Genomic DNA, 10,713 nt, shown 5'->3' with positions numbered 1-10,713 from the left:
ACTTAAATCCTTGCATTGGCTCCCGGCCTCTAAAATCCTGCTTTTGACCTATAAGGCAATACATGGCATTGCTCCGGCTTACCTTTGTGAGATCATTAATTTTATATCCCAGGACGATATCTCCGTTCATTAGATGCAGGTTGCCTGAAAGTACCTGTGATCAATAAGACCTCAGTAGGAGGTCGCGCCTTTAGTTATAGAGCACCTAAACTGTGGAATAGTCTACCAGTTACTGTCAGAAATGCCCTGTCTGTTTTTGTTTTCAAATCCCAACTAAAGACTTACATGTTCACTCAGGCATTCCACCTCGTAATGTAATTAGACCTGCCTTGGTTATTTATTTTATCACCTTTACAAAAATGCATTTTAAATTTACTTAAGTAACAAATTACTGACTCTGTCCTATCTTCTCGTTGAGCACTACCTCGCTACATAAGACCTGAGGAGGCCGGCCAGTGGTGACAAATGAATCCCGTGCTGACAGAGGATGATGTCCATCTGCCATGATGATCGAGACGTTCCATGCCGAGCTGGGGATCCAAGATGCCATTTACCAGCATTATCATTATTACTTGTTACACACTGGCTTACGAATTGTTACTTTCTAGAATGCCCAGGAGGGGTGGGCAACCACTGGCCCGTGGACCCCCAGAGGTTTTTTCTCCCTCAACCCTCAGTTGGGAGTTTTTGTTCCTTTCCCCGGTGGCCAGTAGGTATACTTACAGCTCTATAATAAGTTCTTCACTATGGTAGCCATTAGTTGACTGTCTTCTTTGTTTGTATCAGTTTTTCTTGCTTTATGCCTGTGTTAAAGCGCTCTGTGTCACTGCGTGAGAAGAGCTCTCTATAAAAATAAATAAATAAATAAAATTTTGAGAACTTCTCTAATGGGAGGATATTGACTTGGAATGTGAAAGAGAAAACAATGTGTTTGGTTAGCCATCAAAAGACCATTAAAAAGACATTCATGTTCTCTAAAAAGACTTTCGGGGTTAAGGCCCTCTAACCTGGATCAAGCTTATTCTGATAGAGCAGTGAACCATCTGATTTATACACATTTATAAGGAACAATTTATGAATGTTTTGTGTAGAGTTCCAATTTATGACACTTTCTAAAGACAGAAAGAACTATATACATTCCCATGGTAGTTGTGTGTAACATTCAGCTTCATTGGTTTTGAAACATTACAAGTAGTTGAAATGATGTAATGAACTAATATGTGCCAGTGAGCATGGAAACATGCAGTGCTTTTTAAAACAATGTTTTATTTACACAAATACGTAATCTTCAGAGATCATACAAAGTATTTAACAGGCATTAGAGCAAGCTTTCAGAAAATCCTCAGTAAAAAAAAAATAAATAAAACAATCCAACTAATAAATACTGAAGGACATTTAGGCTTTGCAGTAAAATGCCTCCAACACTAGAATGCATAAATGTCACATAACTTGGCTCAGTCTGATTGCCCCACTAACCAAAAAAAAAAATTTCTCCTTAGAAAACAGCAAACCAAAGCACTCATCCATGTCAACCAGGCCTGCCTTTTGTGCAAATCTGTGGGACTGTAACAATGTTGGCAAATCTGATTTTATTGTTTATTTCCAGCTTACTGTTAACTTTAAACCAATGTCCTTGTGAATTCAAAAGAAGGGTAATGACAAAGAAAAAAAAAAATCCAAGGAAAGAGGACTAGAAAGGATATTAATTAATTTATCACTGTGCTGCTGAAATAGGACTTTGATAAACTGTGTATGCAGTACATGAGGAGGTGACTTTGAATGGCGGTGGAAGTGGAGAGCAACAATGTCATTGAAGGCTCTGCTGGAGAAGAAGGCTGGTAGAAGTTGCAGCCCGTTCCTCCCTCCAGATGAAAAATGATGCTACTTCAGAGCACTAAGTATGTGCATAAACAATGACTGAGTGCACTGCTTACAGCAGACCTATGTCAAGTATCAATAAATAGCTGTATTTCTCCACTCTAAATTAAGTACACAATAAAGGAAACAAAATAAAAGCTTTTGCTTCAATTATATTCACATAGAAGAATGAAAAAGTAAAAGGTGCATAAGTTCTTGACTCATTATATGGAAAGAAAGTCCTGCATTTTTCAGTAGTAAATTGAGTCATGCAAATTGAAGTAACACTAATAATAATAGTAACAATAATGGACCTTGTCATGCAGGAGTAAGAATATTCAGCCATTTATTTCAATAAATCACTTAATCGTGGAAGTGACAAGGTTGGTATTTCATTAACAAGCTTCTTAAATGAGCCATTGTGAAGGGGAGCATCTTGGTATTTTGAATCAAAAAGACAAAAATCGATATCTCCTCAGATGAACTTAGGAACAGATGGCAGAGAGTAAAAAAAATGTTGCAATGGGCTAAAACAATAGGAAAAAATCATAGTAACGGAGCTCAGTATGCAGATATATTGGCATTAAGAAAAGAAACTATAAGCAAACCATTGGTCACACTATCACTTCCCTGGAACTATTTCAGTAAACAAGGCTACAGAAATTATTCAGACATATTTCACAAAAAGTTGACGGAATTATCCGATTGGACAACAGTTGATTAGGAAAGTTACGAACTTCATTAATCATTACAGTCCACAGACATGCTGTTCAGGTTCCCCCATAGTGTGTGAGTGACAGAGAGAGTGTGTGTGTGTGTGTTCCACTGATGTATGGATGGATTTACTGGGGAGAAGCTATTCAAACACATGAGGAGCTTGGTGGCTGTTAAAATACAGACTTTACAGGCTTTTTATCCCAGCTGTATCATCCACCGAAGAGAACAATGGCCAATTTGTGTTTCCAGGGCGTCCTCGCCACAGATGGAAAGTGATGCACGGTGGGGGCTCAAATCCCGGTCCCCACTGCAGGGTGCAAAGCAATTTACCAATGAACCACCGAGGGGGCCCACTGTTATTAGTGCTTCTGTTGTATCTACATTACCATACTGTTTTTATTTTTTATTTTTGTTGTTTCTGTCTGGATATGTCGGGGTTTACAGATTGCCTTTTTAATGTTGTGTCAATGTTTCTGTGCTATGATTACATAGCTGTAATGTTCAAACAAGGCTGAATTTCCAAATGTGACCCAGAAACAGTCAGAAATAAGTGAAAATGCTATTAAAAATACATACAGTACTTCATTTGTATATATATGTCAGTGCTGCAATTCTGGGAAAATCGGATATAGCGTGTTGCAGAGGTGATTATCAAACAGCATACGTTGAACTTATTTGTTAAAATAGTGTTTTGTAAAACTATTGAATGAAGCAATTGAAAATAAGCAATATACATATTTAATCAAGATCTGGTTCAGAGTCTGCTTCCTGACTATTTCTGGAAGCACCACAATTGTAGTGTTACAAAAAAAACAATTGTGTTTTATTTAATCTTTCATGCATTACAACTTAAAAGTGGTAAGTTTATCTTCAGCTGCACACAGCTCATTAATTGTTTTACGAAAATATCTGTGCTATTAGCTTGAGCAGAAACAATAATATTTTTGAGACTATTATGAAGAGTTTATTTGATGCTTGAGGGAAACGTGAATTTGAATATGGATTTAAGCAAGAAATTCTACAGTATATAGCATTTGTATATTTTTTTAATGATTCTGTACCCTTTTTCATCAATGTAGATGTAAAAACAGTATGTTAAGAACAGGCTTGTTAGGAAAAAAATTGCCTCTCGGCTTTTGGAACATTTCCAAAGAACGCAACAGTATTATTTCTGGTTTTCTGAAAACTTTGGTTGCTAGGGCTGTTCCTCTATCACACCATTGCTTGCAGGCAAAATGACAACGGATATGGGAAATATGAGAGGAAGACAAACATAAAATAGCAATGGTCCATAAGACTTGTGGATGATTTGTCTGCACAGATATGGATGTCTAGATCCTTTATTCCAATCTATTTCTAACATGTCTAATGGGAGCAATTTAATACAGAATGGCAATAATTATCTTATGGTCTTGGCCATTTAAGTCACAATGTCAAGGGCAGATGCCATTCACAAAGGCCAGTGGGACGTTTGCACTGGTACTGTTTAAATTGGGTCTGCATTGATATTTCTTCCTTAAAAATAAATGAGCTATTCAGTGCAGTCTCTATTATTTCCATAATAAGGGAACGTCTTGAAAATGGAGAATTAAAGAACTGCTCCAAATACCTTAAGTATTCCATTTCACTGAAAGTCACCCTAGCACAGTGCGTTGCAGCGCCCACGACCGCTGCAAGACTCATTGTGTACATTGCACAATGGCTCGAAAATGAAAAGCAGAACATCAATGACTTACCTGTATTTAAGGACATTGAAGGTGAAAATATTGCAGGCAAAACATAAAGTATTACAAAGGACCTGTGACAACACATATGAGCTGTCTTCATCACCTCCTGAATTCTAAGTGACCTTGCTTCGTGGCTCACGCGCACACTCGTACGCAAATGCAAACATGGAGAAAGAAGAAGACGGAAGGCTTAAAACAATTGTTCCGCGCCTAAACAGTTGTGTCAAGATAATCAGCAGTCTAAATTTTTCAGCTGCTACGGATCCAAAGTTAATCTACAGGGTCTTATTTCCAAAGCTTCCTACCAGAAAAACCTAAGAGAGGAGGAACAAAAAAAAAAAAAAAAAAAACATTAGAATTAGAGGTGAAGCATGTAGCGCAAGAACATAAATGGTGTTCAACCCAGAAGAACTGGAACCGACCAACTAATGCAAAGGCCAAATACAGCTAGGTTCTACAAATCCAGATTCTCCAGTGATAAAACTGGAGAAAAAAATGAAAAATGCATTAAAAAAAAAAAAAAAACATTGGGAGCATGATTTATTTTAACCGCTTTAAGCCAACCAACCAACCAACCAACCAACTAACGTCAACAACCGCTTTGCCCCAAGCGGGGTCGCGGTGATCCGGAGCCTATCCCGGGAACACGGGGCGCAAGGCTGAAGGGGGAGGGGAAACATTCTGGATGGGATGCCAGTTTAAGCCAAACGGTGCTTAAGAAATGGACTTTGCTCTTACTTTTAAGAAGCAGGCTGTCAGAAAAGGTATGTGTTTGTCGGGATACTGTATTTTAACCCTCATACTGTGTTTAAGACAGCATTCTATTCTTGATGTTCCCTCACTGGGCAGCCTATTATAATACTCTAGTAATTATAAAGCACAGATTATCACCTTTTAACCAACTTCATTCCTGGTCGTTACACTTCTTCTTGAAACATGGTCTGCAGACCTCGTTTACCTGAAGTGATACACCACGTGTGTGTGTGAACTCTGAGCGTGTCATCCGAGGCTCTTTGCTGTCTGGTTATTACAGTGTGGAGCAGTGATTTCTGCGGCAGGCCAGATCGACCGGACACACACACAGCGCAGATGATGATGTACAAGATGGGAATGAAACACGTGGAGTCGTGTGTGAAACTGGTGACCCTTAAATTAATTGTTGTGTTTAGATGATAAGTGCGGAGCTTGTCTTGATGAAGCCCTACAGCAGCGAGAGGAAAGAAACCGCAGAAGTTGTAAAGGGGTCACATGTGATGGGGACACAAGTGGGAGTGGGGGTGACTGATGTATGTGTGCAGATAGGTGGGGAAAGTGCAGTGTTTTCCGTGATGGGTAGCAGTTCATGCGCGTGTGGGGGCGGGGGGGTACAGTTACAGACATGGGGCGGGGGGCGACCACCACTGCAGCACCAGGGCAGGGTCGACTCAGCTCAGTCAGTGCGGGTTCCCGGTGCTCCGACCACAGAACTTGGCCGAACTGCGCCGCGTTCACATCGGAGACGCGCGCGTCGCCGTCGGCGTCCTGGCTTCTGCCAGACGACATCGTTAAATAGAGACGCCTGCGGATCGGCGCTCAGACGACACGCGGCAGCCGCGTCCGCGCTCCCGCCCTCCCGCCTTCCGCTGGCGACCGCGCGGTTTCCGCTCAAACTTTGCCTGCGAGAGCTGACGGCGAAGCGCCCGGACGCTCGACCGCTCCATCCACCGCCCCCGCCCGCCGCCGCCCGCCGCCGCCGCCGCCGCCACCGCCACCGCCACCGCCGCTCCCAGCGCAATCAATGAGGAGACCCGGACATGCTGAACGAGAGGATCATCTGGAGGAACTTCCCCACTCCCACGGCTGAGCTGCTCGCGAAGGTCCCCGCGAACAGCACGACCGCGACGCCGGGCGCCGACGAGCACCTGCTCAGCACCACCGTGGCGCTGCTGGGACGGCCCGACGCCCGGCTGCCCAGCTTCTCGGCGTACCTGGGACTCTTCGTGTGCCTGCTGCTCTTCCTGCTGGCGCTCGTCATCGTCATGCTGTACCGCATGAAGCACACGATCGCGCCGCTGCCTTCGGACGCGGAGAGCGCGGGCCACGCGGAGATGTTCCCGGAGCTGGAACTTTGCACCTTGTAGTTGTAGCGGCTCCGCGGCGCCCGCTCCTTCGCGCGCCGTAGCACTTTTAATTAATATACCCGCGCCACGATTAGTTGCATTAAAAAAAAAAAAGTGGTGGTTACGAGAACGCGCTGGGGTGCGTCTTTTATTGTTCGAGAAAACGCGCTCAGGAAAGTAGTCAGTTTCGGGGAGAAACAGGTGAGGAGGCGCGCGGCGAGGACGGCGCGCGAGGGCGCCGCGCGAAGCGCACGGTCACGGCGCGGCCGATTCATTCATTGTTAGGCGCTCGGGCTCGAGCCGAGGGCCGCCGCGCGCTTTCGCTCGCGAGGATGCGTGAGCGGCGGGGCTGCTGAAGCGCTGGTCTCCGGGGCAAAAGCGTCCGCTGTACTTCCAGCGACACACTTCGGTTCCCCGTACACACCGGCGGCGTTTAGTAAAGCTCCGGTGTTTATCGCTGCAGCCCTTAGCAAGTAAAAATGGGTAAAAATAAGGCAGTGTGTGTTGCCAATAATATGTTGCTTTCGGACAGCTTTCTGTGACCTGCTGATGCATTTCACTGCAGGTTTTATTATTATTATTATTATTATTATTATTATTATTATTATTATTATTATGTAGTTTGACACCTGGGCAATGTCTGTGTGGGACAACACACCTTTATTTCCCTCCTCACTTCATGTTGTTGTTGACCTGGGGTATCACTGTTGCAGCCTTTATATGATGGATATGGGCAGGCAATTTTTTTGCACATTTCTGATCCCAAGGCACTTTTTTTTCCAGCAGAGAACAATTTCCATCCAATCGTTCTGAGAATTTTTTTCTTCGAGATGTCAGGAAGTCCATCATAGAGTCCAGTTACGTTATTGGTTTAGTGTGTTTCGTGTTTCTTGTGAACCGTGTAACTTACTTGTGAAGAATCTTTTTCATTTTGATGTCTTACTATGTGCTACACATACATTCTTATATACCACAACTGTAACTACTGTAAAACTGCTGCAGAACACAGGTGTCTGCAAAAACAAGTGACGTATCGTGAAATAATAAATCCTTGGTAATACAATATATAAGTATAGGAGCAAGAAGTATACAAGATAAAAAAAAAAAAATACATACAGAAAATTTGTGCTGTAATTCCACACCTCAAGGTTCACAGGGCTGACCTGCTGGATTTTTTTTTCATATTAAGGGTTAATCTTTTCAACCTCAGATAAAGATCTAATTTTTGCAGCTTTTAATGAGATGCTTGATTAAACGCAGGGATGCCAAATTAAAATTAAGATGTGTTTGCAGCGCTGTTAAAGCCACTTGAGTTTGTTGCATTGTGGAAGAAGTGGAAGGTAACTAATGGACCTGGTCTCTGGTCTCAGTGCGCTGAAGCACATGAAAGCTGATTGAGGGAAAGTGCATCTGGCTCGATGCAGGCCGCCCTCTTCTTCTGAGAGCTCCCTGAAATAAAGCTGGTCCCCCATCATTTATGCCCTTGGCTCCTCCAGGTCAGTCACATGGCCTGCAAGCCACCGTTCCCCCCATCAGCTTTGACCACACTTGCCACGTAAAAATGAAAAATTCTAGGGAAACGCACAGATACTGGGCATTACGGCATAAATTAATTACAGGTTACGGATTGAATTAGTATGGAAATGTATTTGAGAAAAAAGATCCCAGACTCAGAGGCAAAGCCCTCAAATAAACACTGGCTTTTGTTGACTCTTATTGTACTCTAGAATAGCCCCTGTCAGTTACCCAGCAGGCAGTGAACACACCTGCAACACACTTAAAAACAAATTCATAATGCAATGTTACAGGTGTAATTGTCATGTTAGGTGTGACACAGTCACTACAGAATTGGACTTTGTTTTTCCGCGGCAATCGGGCCCCCGCTACGGTTTCAGTCTCTAAAATGATATGATACACTTTTAAATGTTTCCTTTCCTGCCATGGTTGCCTGGCTGTTTTCCCCGGAGACTGTCAACAGGAAGAGGTGGAGGAGGCGCCATGTCGACGGTCTCGTCGATGGTCTTGCCGATGGCTCTGGAATGGCGTGGCGTTACCAGATGATGACTGAGAGGACAACGCTGTGCTGGGACATGCTGGAGATCCATCGCCATCGCAACGCCACGTCAGTTTTCAGTCTAACACACCAGTCGCCGTTGTCAAGGAGTCACCGGGGAAGCGTCTGCCACTTGCGAAAAGACAGGACGGGATGTGAAGATCTGCATCTCGCCATCCGTTTCTCTCCGAGGCGACTGGTGTGTTCACACTGTGCTAAGGAATAGCATCCAGCTCTTTCATTTCGACAATGTGGAGATGATTCAGAAAAAACGAGTCCCAAAATTGACTGTTGCAACTCTTTGTGCTCGGATGCACCGTCACCACGCGGGTTTTACAGCCCAGGCAATGGGCAGATTTGTGAGCTCAACATGTGAAATGTCAAACCCTGAGACTGTGCATCATGCGTGGGGTGTGGGGGTTGGGGAGGGGGGGGGGGGTGGCGTTGCTCAAAAGTGCCTTTAAGGACAGATTAAGAAGCTGTTTCACCACCTCTGTCACTTAGGAAGAGGAGGCAAAGACAATGTAGCCAAGGCTACTCTGGTGTCAGTGATATTAGCTTATAATAGCAACACTGAGACAAAGAAAGGGAGACTCCTTCATTAAGTGGGTATGGGGTCACATCCCAGTTTCAGGCTGAAAGTCTCTTCCGCTGCCCAAATTAGGAAATTTGTCCAAACTGAACCCCTGCAGCCCTCCGCCCTGAACGACATAAGCTTCCTTCTGCTCCGTTTTAGTTTATTACGGCGACCAGAGTATTTTAGAGCGGCAACGCGGGTTTTGATCCTGCCCGCGAGATGGCGCAGCCGTCACATTGTTACAAGCAGCACGAGGCGACCTCGTGCTGCGCAAAGACGCAGTTCTATCGACGCTGACGTCATACTTTTTTTTTCCCCCAACTTCCACAGTTCGCCGGTGACTCCGGTGACGTTTGTGGGAACACACACACACACACACACACACACACACACTATCTGAAACCGCTCGTCTCAAGTGGGTCGCGGCGAACCGGAGCCTAATCCGGCAACACAGGGCGTAAGACTGGAAGGAGAGGGACACACCCAGGACAGGACGCCAGTCCATCGCAAGGCACCCCAAGCGGGACTCGAACCCCAGACGCACTGAGAGCAGGACCCGGTCAAGCCCCCTGCACCGCCGTTTATGGGAAGAGTTATGTCCAAACAGACTGTGGTTTGAGAAGTGCTTTATTTTGATAGCTACTGTGTTAAAACACCATTTGTGTCAAGATACAATGCCACGCATTTTTACAGCAGTTATATTTGTATCTCTGTTGTGGAGGTGACGCTTTACAGCATTGCAGTAACACCTGTGTGTATAACATTTGCTTTCTTCAATGCATTAAATGCTTATTACAGTTTATTATGAAAAAGATGCTGAGGTGTTTCTCGCCCAAAACTGCCGCGCCTCTTTCAGGATTCAAGGGTCTCAAAGCACATCTCTCTCAGTCCAGTTCACTCCTGACCCTCTGCCACGTACATATTTTCATCCCATCACCTGCTAATATCACTTTTGTTTTCAGTATTAGACTCCATGCTGTAGGAGTTACTCACGAAATGTGTGTTGGCTGAAACAGTGGTCTCGGACAAATCGGACGTGCTTCGAAAAGCAGCTGCCTGGATCTACATTAATTCATTTAACAGGTGCTTTTCTCCAAAGCAACTTCCAATGGACACTGTGTAGTAATATCAGCCCACAACTTATTCACCCAAGCTGGCTTAATAATAATGAGTCATTCATCCATATAGCAGTAAAACACACTCTCTGTAACTTACGCACACTGGGCGATTTCTTTTTTTTTTAGTCACCAATACACCTAAACATGTCTATGAACTGTAGGAGGAAACCAGAGCACCCGAAGGAAACCCACACAGACACAGGAAGAACACGCGGACTCCACGCAGACTGAGCAGGGATCGAACCCGCACCACCTAGGTGCCATAAGACAGTAACACAACTTATGATTACTTGTATGCTGCTTGTCAGACCACTTTTATATCCCCTGCATAGTGTTAATTGGTCTTGGCTTACAGGACTAACCTGTGTTGTCTCTCCTCTATTTGGTTGCCTTAGATTTCAAGTCCGTCTTCGTTTCATGTTTCCACCATTTGTCCCCTATTTGCATACTGGAGGCAGATTTTTCAGTCTTTTTTCGACCCTTTAATTCCAAATGTATTTATGACATGGAGAAAGATTCTTTGAAAATAAAACAGCTAGATATTTTCACCTTGTATTTGAACTTG

The sequence above is a fragment of the Scleropages formosus genome, chromosome 4 (assembly GCF_900964775.1).
Source record: "Scleropages formosus chromosome 4, fSclFor1.1, whole genome shotgun sequence".
Lineage (NCBI taxonomy): Eukaryota > Metazoa > Chordata > Actinopteri > Osteoglossiformes > Osteoglossidae > Scleropages > Scleropages formosus.
This window is presented reverse-complemented; position numbering follows the sequence as displayed.